Source organism: Acanthochromis polyacanthus, chromosome 14, assembly GCF_021347895.1.
Source record: "Acanthochromis polyacanthus isolate Apoly-LR-REF ecotype Palm Island chromosome 14, KAUST_Apoly_ChrSc, whole genome shotgun sequence".
In the NCBI taxonomy this organism is placed as follows: domain Eukaryota; kingdom Metazoa; phylum Chordata; class Actinopteri; family Pomacentridae; genus Acanthochromis; species Acanthochromis polyacanthus.
This window is the reverse complement of record NC_067126.1, coordinates 28,806,300-28,817,259: the sequence shown is the minus strand read 5'-3', so window position 1 is coordinate 28,817,259 and position 10,960 is coordinate 28,806,300.

The window sequence follows — 10,960 nt, the reverse complement described above, 5'->3', positions numbered from 1 at the left end:
TACAGAAATGTAGAGGCAAGCTTTCCATGTTACCACCTCTGGTTTTGGCATATAAATGATTCTTTATCATAGGACTTTCTGTCATATACACTACCGTTCAAAGTTTGGGGTCACCCAGACAATTTCATGTTTTCCATGAAAACTCACACTTTCATTCATGAGCTACCATAACTGCACGAGGGTTTCTAATCGTCAATTCGCCTTTCAAGACGATTAGCTAACACAATGTAGCATTAGAACACAGGAGTGATGGTTGCTGGAAATGTTCCTCTGTGTAGATATTCCTTTAAAAAATTTGCCATTTCCAGCTAGAATAGTCATTGACAATATTAACAATGGGCAATCGTGTTAATTGTTAATAATAATAACTGGATTTCTGATTCATTTAATGTTATTTCATTGAAAAAAACTGTTATCCTTTCAAAAAAAAGGGCATTTCTAAGTGACCCCAAACTTTTGAATGATAGTGTACATGTGAAAGCTATCAGTAATATATCACCAAATGCAATGATATGTCACTAAACATTTTCAGAAAAGTAGTAAAATTACATTGCTTTTCAGCAGCCACTTAGCATAGCTTAGCTTAGCTTAGCTTAGCATAAAGACTGAAAACAGGGGGAGCAGCACCACTTGGTTAAAATTTCTAATACCCACCCTATATCTCATTTGTGGTTAAACCCTGCAGTGTGCAACTTTTGTGCCCGCCCACCCCACCCCCCTCCCTTCTGGCAATGGGAATAATTACGTGCACACTGTTGATGCATATATGAAATATGCCTTTTTTAAGACTCTAATCCTTCCCCTAAGTGCTGAGTTTCTTTTTTATCTGGAGCATGAGGCACTCCTTGGGTTTTTCTGCCATAGGCTCCGTTATACTCCTTTTTGCTGTAGCCTGCTGGATCTCTGTTGCTCCCCTCTTCAGCTCTGCCAATGCAATCATTACTGTTTTACTGAAAGCACATTTCTACCAGTGCACCAGCATGGAAGTGTCATCAGATTTGAAACTCTGGTATTTGGCACTGCCAAATACAGAGAGATGTATCTGGTGCTGATTTGTGTGAACTCATCAGTAAGGGCTTGAATGTAATGGGTGTTCATCTAATATGTAGTCCTGCACTGCAGCTTTAAATAAAAATCTATGGTTTCTATGGGGAGTTATGCGCTTGTCTGTTTCTTGGCTGGGAGCAGTGACTTCCTGGAGTCTCTGCTCATGACTCGATGAAGTCATTGTGCCCAGCCAAGGAACAGTTTCAGCCCATAACCCCTGGTAAAGACATGACTTGCTACTATCACAATTTGCTCTCTGTATGAAGAAAAAAAGGATACGTAACCAATTCATAAATTTTGGAGGTGATGATTTCCATATTTGTCAAGACTAACCACTTTAGTATTTTTACTATGCAGATATAAGAGTGGTATACATTTTCCTGCAACAAAATCTATCAAGGGTATTTCCTAAAATGAGAAATTATTTCTTTGAATTTCAAATGGATTATCTTTAGCTTTGCTCTTTAGTGCATATGTTGTACAATTACTGAAGTCACTACTGCAGCAAAACAGGGAGACATTACTGTATATCATCATGGACCAGCAGCTCTGCCAGCTGGCCAAAGAGACCCTGTGAGATGTGAAAGAACCCAATTCATGGCTGACTTCCAGACCAGATTGATGTCTCCTACATTGTGTCCCTGCTCTAATCCCATTAACTAGATATAACTGCAGTTAATTTGATTTATGGAAGGCAACACATCAGAAAGCGCAAGTTCAAGTCATGACCAGGTGTTTTTTTTGTTTTTGTTTTACATCAACATGTGTACCGAGGGCCCTGAGAAGTCGCTAGGAATTGCTCAGAACTGAAAAATCACTCCATCGTCAGGCTGACAGTTTGGAAACAGCTAAATGCATAGCAGGCTTCTTTTTTTAATGAATCACAAGTCACTTGGAGACAGAAACACTTTTCCCCACAGTTTAACTGAACATCTTGAATCTTGGCTTTTACTTGGACTGCTCCTGCTAGATTGATGTTATTTCATCAGGATGTTTTCAACAAGTGCAGTCAGATATTATGTCTGTGAATGTGTACAGATGGTGGGGAGTGGATCATTTTCACAGATAACTGACTTATACTCAAAAGTTAAAAGTGAAGCATCTGGCGACTATTTGAAGATAAGATTTGACTAAATGTTGCAAACTTTAGGAGATTTATTCAGCATTTGATAAGTGCTAAACCTCAAGCACCTGTAAGAGATATAAAGTCCATCACTGAAGTGTTTTAATCCTGCTTTTTTAATCTAAATGCTAATCTTCAGTGTTCTCCGTTCTACTTGTGAAATGCTGTAAACACAGTCAATGACTCAATGCTCACTTTTTGTGCAGCAGTGACCATTGTGACTACTCGTCTGTGCCATATTGAAGAATGCACGCTGCTTAGCGGAGGTGAAATTTGTTAGAACAGAAACAACAGGGAGTCAAGCACATTCTTAATGGGGTGTTTTAAGCACTTGGATTTTACAAAGTCTGAACAAAGGCTCTGTTTAAACAAGGCGGCATAAGCGTTTCTCCCCTCTCTCAACACTTACCTCAAAAATGGTTTGATCCAGCCCACCTTTCCCAACTCGGGCTCTGAGCCTCTACCTGCAGAGCTAAGCGCTGCAGTGGTGTAAGTAGCTGGTTTAAACCACGATATGTAGCACAATTCTTAACTTCTACCACTCAATACCAACACATTTTTATCATTACAAGTCCTCATTTTTGCTGCATTTAATCATAGGTTACTGTTTATGTTGTTAGGTAGGAGTTAGCTGACGTTTTTCTGGCTAGCAAACGTTACAGGGGGCCAGTGTCTGTTTGAATTGGACTGAGAGAAGCTAGCTGTTGTCAGTGCATGTGTTAATATAAAAGGCAAGGTGCTACTGACTAGCTAACCGACTGGATGCCCAATAACATAACTCCTATTGTGTATGTGTGCGTGTGTACAGACAGACAGACAGCCTCATCATGGACATAAAATTGATTTTTCGAAAAAAAGAGCCAGGTTCAGGTAAGAGTGTAAGATGAAATGGTCTATATGTCATGAGTAATGTTGTAAGTTGAATCAATGTATCAATGTGTGTATCTCTTATTAGATATAAAACGCATTGTTTGGTTATTTGCCTTTAGGTTGACAGTACAAAGAGAGAGAGAGAGAGAGGACGTTATTTATTCGTATTCTTATTGGTATTTTTTCATATTTATGTAATTTTTCATCTAGTTGAATATAATCTATTTGTGTATGATTGCCAGTCCAAAGAGGGAGAGATGAAAAAGCGGAAGGAGAGGAGAGTGTGCAAGGTCAGGAAGAACCAGGTAAGAAAACAAACAGAATAGTAGCATGCAAAACAGCAACTGTTAAGATGACAAAGAAAAACATTCCATTCACAATATAGTTTTACATATATGTCATGAATGTTATGTGTTCTACCCACATTAAATGCTTTTCAGAAGCACACTTACCAGATATCAGTGGACTTCATTCTAAACAGAACATCTTCATTAAATTTTCCTAATTATTATCTATATGCTTTTCTATTTGCCTAATTTCACTATACAAGGAGGAGGAGAGCAGGGAGAGACTCTGGGAGATGAGAGAGAGCAGACCAGGGAGAGAGATGCTATGCAGCGCATTTCAAATAAAAGTCAAAAAATAAGTCCAAGGTCCATTTTTGGTGTTTTTGGTTCTTAGTATAGGGGGCTGGTTTACTCCAGAAACATACATGCTGTTTAAGTGTATGTTGAGGAGCTGCTGTATCTAAATGAGTCGTCTTTTCCCAGAAATTAGGGTTACGATATGCTTCTTTTATGATTCCAGTGCGTTTCTCCTTTGCTGTGACTCAGCATTTAAATAACCTTTATCAGATTGGATGGTTTAGTCACAGACTTTTTCAAAAAGTGTTACGCTTTTCTGTCACAAATGTGGGAATGAAATTGCGTTAAAATGTACAAAACATTGAAATTTATCTTGCCTGGCTGGGCACCTCTGGGTGCTCAGCACCCCTAAACCTCTAATCCTAGAATCGCCCCCTGCAAGGTGGCGATTCTGTGGAAGCAGCTCTGTGAGTTAAATGCTAAAATCAGCGTGCTAACATGCTTACAGTGACTTGCAATAACATGCTAATTGGCTTGTACGAAACACAAAGCTGAGGCAGAAGGATACGATGCTAATTTTGCAACTATTTGATCACAAGACAAATGATCACCAAACTCATTAGCCTTCGTCGGGAAGACATGAAGGGGAACATGTCTGTATTAAATCTATGCAAACTGACAGATTGGCCTCAAGCATCATATTTTTTTCTTTTTCTTTTTTGCTGTTGTTAGAAGTGTTGTGACATGTACATTAAAATGAGTGCAGTATAGGATACGATCACGGTCACATTCACTAGACGTCTGCTTATCAGGCTTCTGTTTTGAGCAAATTATCCCTACTTGTGTTCCATCCCACAGCCTTAAAAGAGCGTGACAGTGTGATCTCCTCCTCTTCTTTTCTTTTGAGGTAAATTGAGGGAACGAGTACAAAAAGGGAGGAGTAGGAAGATAAAGCTAAAAAAAAGCAGGTGAGCTGGGAAATATTAAAAGAGAAGTAGAAGTGGAGGGTGCGAGATGAATGATAATGGTACATATGGGGGAAGTAAATGCGTGGTGAGAAAGAGGGGGGGAGTGAAGGAGATAATGTAATGGAGAGTAAATAAAGGATGCATGGAAGGAGGAGAGGAGAGCAGGCTAACAGATAAGGGTAACTCATTAAGGAATGGAACACAGCCTGGCTGCTTGTTTATTGGCTGGCAGTCTCGCAGTACTTAATCACTCCTGCCAAAGTGCACACACATCAACATCCACACAAACACTCCTGCATGCAAACTCGCACATTTCTGCATGTTCCTTTCTCCACTGACGCGTGCATGCTGCACTCACATGCATGCCTCCTACCCGCTCAATACACAACAGCACAAAACACACACTCTGCTGCACACCTCATGGCAACTTGAGTCGTTGACTCATTTTCTCTGTGGTCTTCATCACTCTCTCTCACTATTACACTATCCTCCTTTTATCTCCTCACAATTCCTTCAGCCTCCCTCTCATCCTTCTCCCCTGTTTTTTTTTTTTTTTTTGCTTTATATGCTTTCTCTCTTCTCCTCCCTCCTGTTGGCCCTCTCACTATCACGTCCCCCCACCCTCCCCATTCCTTCGTCACCCTGCTCCCCTCCTCTCCTCCTGTCTGGATGGGTTCCCTCTTATCTAACAACCTTGAGATGATCTTCAAAGCGTCATTGCAGCCGAGCATGTGAGGTCACAGCGTCTCCCCTCTCTCATCCGCCTGCTCCCCTCTTGTTTCTCTCCTCTCTCCTCTCTACTGCACTTCACTACACTTATTTTTTTTGACTCTCCTTCTTCCATCTAATCTGCCCTTCTCCTCCTCCATTCTCTCCCTCTGCATCATTCTCTCTTTTTTCCATCTCACACTCCATTTCTCTCCTCCGCTGCTACCATCTATCTCTACCTCATCTGGTCTCATCGCCTCACATCTGATCTTCGCTCCATCTCTGCTTTGTGCATCTCTCCTCTCCTCTCCTTCCTCTCCTCTCCTCTCCTCTCCTCTCCTCTCCTCTCCTCTCTTCTCCCGGTTTTCCCCCCCATCTTCTTGTCTAAAACGCAGTGAAAAGGGGTAATACGAGGTTCCTGCTGTCATGTGTGTGTGCATGCTTGTTTATTGCACGTGTCTGGATGTTTCGAGTGTGGGTGTGTTGTTGTGGGGATGTTACACGCTTAACTGTCTTTCAAGCAGCCCAGAGCCCCGCAGTGTTTTCGCTCTCTAATTAATTAAGCGTGGGATGCTTTAGTCTTTCTGTTGCTCATCTCTCTCACTTGCTTTCTGCCTGTTGACCATCTGTCTATCTCTCACCTCTCTGTTGCCATTATTGCACAGTCTGCCTACATCCATAGACATATTCTCCATCTGTCTGTCTCTGTTGTCTCGCCTGTCTCACTCTTCCTTTGTCTTCATTTCTTCCTTTCTGTTTGTCTCTCTCTCTCTCTCTCGTTCTTATTGTATGCTCCGTTAGATTTCTCTCTTTGGAAGAATTGCTACATTATTCAGTCCTCTCTGATGCCCCCTGCTTTTCTCAAAACAGCGTAAACAACAGCAGTAACTCACTTGGTCCAGCTGAGGTCAGCATTGTTCCTGATAATTAAGAGAGGACATGCCTTGAGGAAAGAGTTTTTAGCAAAGTTTCACTTTTTAAAAAACTCTTTTGGGCTGTTTTTTTTGCGTTATAATTACTTGATCACAAGTGCACTGAACCAGAGAGAGTAGGGGCTGTTTCTTTGCAAAGCATCTTCTTCTCCCTTGACTAAATTAATATTACACCATTGATGTTGGTCCTGTTTGCAATATAGAGAACTACTGTACTATGCTTGTCAACAACTTCAAGCGATGTCTAAAACAATATTTTTTGCAGAAAAGCACAAGCTACATGTTTTGGAAAGCAGTCACATCTGCTGGCCAAATATTAGAGGATTACATGAATTAGCACCAGTGCTACAACTAATTTACAGTTCTAAAATGTCAGCATTTGTCCAAGTCAGGGGGGAAACGTGTATATTCTCATTTACACAATACCAGGGCATTAACAAAAGCAATAAAACTGCACTTTCTTACTCTCTGTTGCTATTCTTTTCCTGAGGAGGGGTGGAGGAGAGCATTCCCAGGCTGCCCTGCTGCTAGACAGGATTTTAGTGTGTGTGTGTGCATGTTTGTGTGTGTGTGTGCGATTCACTTGGACCGTCCCTGTCTGATCCGTGTGCACTGCCCTCAAGTAAAGAGAGACGGAGAGATAGATGAAAATGGAGGGAATATGTGTGTTATTGTTGGCCTGTGATGTCTCTCAGACAGGAAGGAAGTTGGGCTTTTCAGCATTGACTTTCCTCACTGCAAAAACTCTCCTACCAAACACACACACACACACACACACACACACACACACACACACACACACACACACACACACACACACACACTAAGAAAAACCAGTATTTGCCGACTAAACTGTACCTCAGCCATTTCTTAAACCAAGTTGTCTGCCTACTGTTTAATGATTTACTACATAGGGACTTGCTTTTTGTCCCCAAAAGGAAGCTAAGCCCCCCCCTACAATGTGACAGTGTAAACAGATTTATGTCCTCACAACATGAGCAGTACACACACACACACACACACACACACACACACACACACACACACACACACACACACACACACACACACACACACACACTTTCCATTACAAGGGTGTGAACTCTCTTTGATTCTGTGAAGATAAAATCTGGTCGGCTCACACCCTGCAACTTCAGTGGCTGCAGGCACAGAACCAGAGTCATTTCTATTTACTCTCAAATTCCTTGCAAGTTCTCATGCTTTATGCCACGATGTCCCCCCACATAGTCCAACGACCAGCCTAATTGGTATTGCAGTGTGACCTTCTGTGTCACACTGAAGCCCACTGTGCTCCAAGTTTGTCTGGCTGCTTGTGTTTGTTTAAGGATGCAGCGCGTCCCTATATTCCCACTGGGCCTCATTTATTAATTTTTCAGTGTGTTTGCTACATTGAAATGAGCCACGTAACTGAGTGGAGCAAATTAATGCAGAAAATATCTCATTGTTATTGCTCATGTTATTGCTTTATCTCGACCACATTTTGCAGCCTCAGCCACACGGTCTGTAACTCGCACCATCCAAGGTTCAGGCTCTTTTTCTGTGGTGGCCCTCATAGTTCACCGCACTGCAGCTTATGAAAACATGAGTGAATAGGCAAAACACAAGCAAACTGAGGATACATTCTCACCATTTTGACAATGTACGAAAAAGGAACTGCTGCAGAGCGAGAACAACTCCACCACGCAGGTTGACATTTAATAAATCACTCAATCAGCTGGTGGCCAAATCCCTTCCAGCATAAAACACATCCGGAGCACACAGTGAAACCTGTAGACTGACTATAATTTTAATGTCACAGACAGTTGTTTTCTATGTAGTTGCTGTCAGCGTTTTCTGTGTAGTTGTTTACCAAATTACAGCGCAAACTGTCAAATTTGGGTCTCCAGGCTGATAATAATTGGGTTATTTTTCTGTCTACAGTAACTACACAGCACCTGTAGCCTTGTGCTTATATGATTGCAAGCATTGTACCAAAAAATGATTGTCATGTTGTGCCTGTTCCTATCTGACAATGCCATGACAATGCGGCATCACTTCCTGCCTCAGACACAACAAAGCAAAATTAGAAATTTCTGTAGATTCTTTTTTTCTATATGGTTAAAATGTTGTATCATTCACAGAAACTCTGCTGCTCAGCATGGTCCAATCTGCCTCTATGTGAATAAATTACTGATACTTTAATTAACAAGGTCACATGCTGAGGATTTCAATTAATCTCATAGAGTTCTATTAGTAGAATTAGCATCACATTAGCTTTATATTTGTCATCACATGCTTTGCTAAAAAAAAGTCCCTCAACTTGCATTTTGTGAAACAATTCAAGCCACTGGGTTTCCTTCTCTAGCAGTGCTGTTGTTTACCCTTTCCTTCTTACTTTTGTCACCCAACAGCCTTCGCTCATTATGCATCCAGAAAGTGGAACTGCCCTGGGCTCGGTTGTTTAAGTGACAGGACTCTCTTTGACAAATAGGTCTGCTTATTCACTCTGGTCATGTAGAGACAGATGAGACAAACAGAATCACTTAGCCAGCTAGCCAGGTACTGTACTGTCTGTGTGCTGATTCACTCGACAGATGCACAGGCACCGTCCACTGAGACTGATGTATTCCTAATTTTATCTAGCCTGCTCCAGACCTGCACGCAGGCATCTACAATATCGTGCACGGTATGTGTACATAAGTGTGTGCATGCGATTCTTCCGTTTTTGTGCATACGTGCGCATGTCTGTGTGTGTTTTGTGTGTTATGCAAAGTATTCCCAGGTGTCTCTCTGAGCTGTGATGTAACCCAGGTTAGTAGGCCCACAGCTGGGAGACACAGATAACTACCTGAATGTGTGCGCGTGTCTGTGTGTGTGCACGTGCATGTACAAATTATTTTAATAGCCTGTGCTCTCTGGATGTCCTCTTACTTAGATAAGCTGATTATATCAGAGCAAGGTTCCCTTTTGACCTTGTGATGGTGCAAGTTTTTCTCAGGGAAACTAACCAAATAGCCCTGAGCTGCATGTTCCAGAGGACTTGAGTATACCTGACAGTGTTGACACCTTTAGCTGTCTGATCACACGCCACTTATAAAGGCCCAAAAACCAAAGCAAAAGTCAGTTCAGGCTGTTTTTGGCACTGCTTTAACTAAAAGCTTTGTTTTATAGGGTTAGGGTTCAACAGCAGAAAAACAAAAACATAAAGCAACAGTCATAAAATACAGACTAAACTTTGTTATAGAGACTGTGATGAAAGTCAGTTTTTTTTTCACTTTTGTCAAGGAAGGTTTCTAATTGAAATCATTGACCTTAAAGTACTGTGCTGCAGTCATGATAAGAACTGGACTCTCTTAGTGCTAATTAATCTCTTCAGCCGCTGGTACAACAGTCAGCACAAACTCATGCAGTCTAGTCAAAGCCTCATAGCTTTATTTTAAAAATTTCTGGGGATCAAAGCATTTTTAGACCTTCTCTAATGACAAAAGTCTATGTAGCATTTTTTAAAATGCCAGACATATCGTGTATGAAATAAGCAGCCAATGCCATGACTGAATATTTTCACCTTGAAACTGCAGTAAATTGATGATTTTCTCAAAAATACAGATTCAAGCGTCCAGAGTTTTAGATATAACAGACCTAAGTAACCAACCATAACAGAGCTTTCTTCAGAATCAGCTTCCGGTTAGTAGGTGTATTGCTGAATTATTTCAGTAATAAAACTTACCAATGTGTATCGTTGAGTAGTTATACAGAGTTGTTGGTAAGCTGATGTGCTCGGGCTGCTGTAAGTGGAGAAGATGTCCGCCAGCACTGTCTTTTGTTTGTCTTCTTGTCAGTGTGCTCTGAAATCACATCTGTTTTAGTGTGTTTTTAGTTGTTTTTAAGCTAAATAGTTGTCCAAGGAAGCTGATTTCATATATGTGACATTGATACAAAAATATGAGTTTTTAGTGGTTTCATCAATGACTGGAGAAAGATTTTAACTTCCCCAAATGTCTCAGGATGAAGGATATACAAGACTTCAAACATATTTTCTTTTCATGGAATGGTACAGCCAAGAAACACGTAGTCTTGGATTTGAATAGGCTAACTACACAACAAAGAGTGCATCTGAGCTGTAGGATGCCGTTTCAAAGAAATCTCATTTATCTTTCTCCTTCAGTGATGGCGGTATACTTTGTGAATTCTGTCAATTTGAAATAACGTTTGTCCCTTCAAATTGGTAAGTTAATTTCATAGAAAATGCAAAAATAGCTTTACTACTCCTTTAGCACTGTGCTGACATCATGATGTCCCTGTTTCTGCTACTACTAAACTGTTGTTTTCTTAAAGTAGAAAAGAAAACAGTAAAGAAAATGAAAAAACTAAAGTTTAATGACAAAATCATGTTTTGAATTTTATGTTCGGCAAAATGAATACTTAAGTTGAAAAAAATTGGAAACTTTACTTACAATCAAGTTGCACCACTTTTCATTTCAGGGGAATCAAATGATTTAAGTAAATAAATACATGAATACATTGCGTATTAAGCTGATTCAACAAGTCGCTTTTTTCATCGTGGTGCTAATGTTGTCTAACTTTAACGAACAACTGCAACAAGCAAATAAAAAATTAAATAAGCCTGGATATTAAGGTTAAAAATATATTGCTTCCTTTTATATCTTCTTCAGCTGACTTAAATTTTCCTAACTCCCTACTAATCCCCATGCTACATTTCCTTGACCT